At 31.5% G+C, this 1,657-nt stretch overlaps 1 long non-coding RNA gene across 1 annotated transcript; it reads left to right on the plus strand.

Moving 5' to 3' along the window:
* Window positions 1-691: 691 nt before the first annotated feature.
* Window positions 692-1,613, plus strand: LOC107736651 (uncharacterized). The gene is made up of 3 exons (XR_001639708.1): window positions 692-768; window positions 1,116-1,179; window positions 1,517-1,613. It is a non-coding gene; the product is annotated as an uncharacterized LOC107736651 (long non-coding RNA).
* Window positions 1,614-1,657: the final 44 nt, after the last annotated feature.

Raw genomic sequence — 1,657 nt, forward strand, 5'->3', positions numbered from 1 at the left:
GCTTTTGAGGATGAGTAGTCCAAGAGGAACGATCCAGGCATATCTCTCTTCTTATCATGTACTTGAATTTCACCCAATGCTAACCCAATACCCCCATCTATAACCTTGAGAAAATCCCACAATTTAATTACTTTATCAGGCAAAATAATTAGCCAATTCTCCTGCGTGATAGCTGGCTCATCATTTGGTGGGTACAGTATTTGACTGTGTCTGTGAAGATTCTCAGATTATCCAGGTCACATCAGAATGTCTAGTTCAGTTATTGCAATGTCTAAAAGCAACAAGTCCTATTGACTAAAATATATCTATTAGACACATACTTGGCTATAAACTATTGTAGACACATTGGATATCAAATTTTATTTTAGGGGGATAAAAGTTATTTACAAAAGAATTCCTTTAGTCAAAGTACATATTTCCACATGAATAATGTATAGTTTTACTAGTGATGGCACAAAGTGTTAAAAGATGTAAAAACAAATTTTTTTCAGCCATGATTTTTCAGTTTGCCATAATTGGTTGAACTGTCATCATGTACCATCACGTACATACCAGGAAACAAATCTGTTTATTTTGGTATTGTTGTTCGTCAAGTTTGTCAGCAAACTTGAAACTCTCATCTCAACTCTCATTGGTTGGTTCTTCAAATGAAAAAAAAAGTTCTCACTTTAAATATCAGTTCACCTGTCTGCTGGGATTTTTTAGAGGTGACACGAACTTGCTATAAGGATTAACTTGGATTGCCTTTTGTGGTGCAATATTTAAAGAGTAAGATTTTTTTTTTTCAGTTGTTCTGTATCCAATCAATTTGCTATAAACTGTTATAAAAATGTATCTAACTTTAACATGACAAAGATTATGTAACAAGTGTGTGCTTTTTTGTAAATCATAATGCAAACTTTGTGTGGAATATATTATCATGTTTTATTAAATCTGTAATTGCTTGGTCAATCTAACTGTATTTGTTTGTTTCTTATGCAGCTCTTAATACTTTTTGAAATTTTTATATCAAGCCATGTGGATTTTTAAATAGATTTTATTCTGTTATATTATAAAATGTGTTTGATTTTTGAACTTTGCTACATTATACATATATGCTTCATTTTCATTTTTAGGCATACTGCTAAAAGGACATAGCAATGGAGTGGAGGATTATAGTACCTGTTCTGTGTCTAATTGGTAAGAACCAAGTAGTGATGCTTGTTCTAAATAATTAGTGATAGTTATTGTTCATCATTGCATTTAAATTACAAAATGACTTCATGGTCAGAAACTATACGTTTAAAATAAAATCATAATAACAACAGGAAAGGATAGTGAAAAAGAAAGTGACAAACATTCTAATAATACTTTTCCAATAATTGATTTTCACAATAATCCAGCTGTGATAGCTCTATTATCATAATTACAAAACTAGCAGTTCATCGTTAATGTCCAAAATCAAAGTAATAATAATAATTATCATTTTGTTTTGTTTTGCTACCATGCCTCATTTTCCTAATTTCACCTTAAACAGGAATCCTACATGTGCAAGGAAATGCTGCTCAGTCCAACAGTTCCACCAGCATCAACAACAACACCATCACTGGTCAGTGTGTGTTTACAGATTTATCTTAATTTGATCATATTTTACTGTCGTTAAATCAGGCCTCAAAGG

The sequence above is a fragment of the Sinocyclocheilus rhinocerous genome, unplaced genomic scaffold, assembly GCF_001515625.1.
Source record: "Sinocyclocheilus rhinocerous isolate Xijiao unplaced genomic scaffold, SAMN03320098_v1.1 C36859715, whole genome shotgun sequence".
NCBI lineage: Eukaryota > Metazoa > Chordata > Actinopteri > Cypriniformes > Cyprinidae > Sinocyclocheilus > Sinocyclocheilus rhinocerous.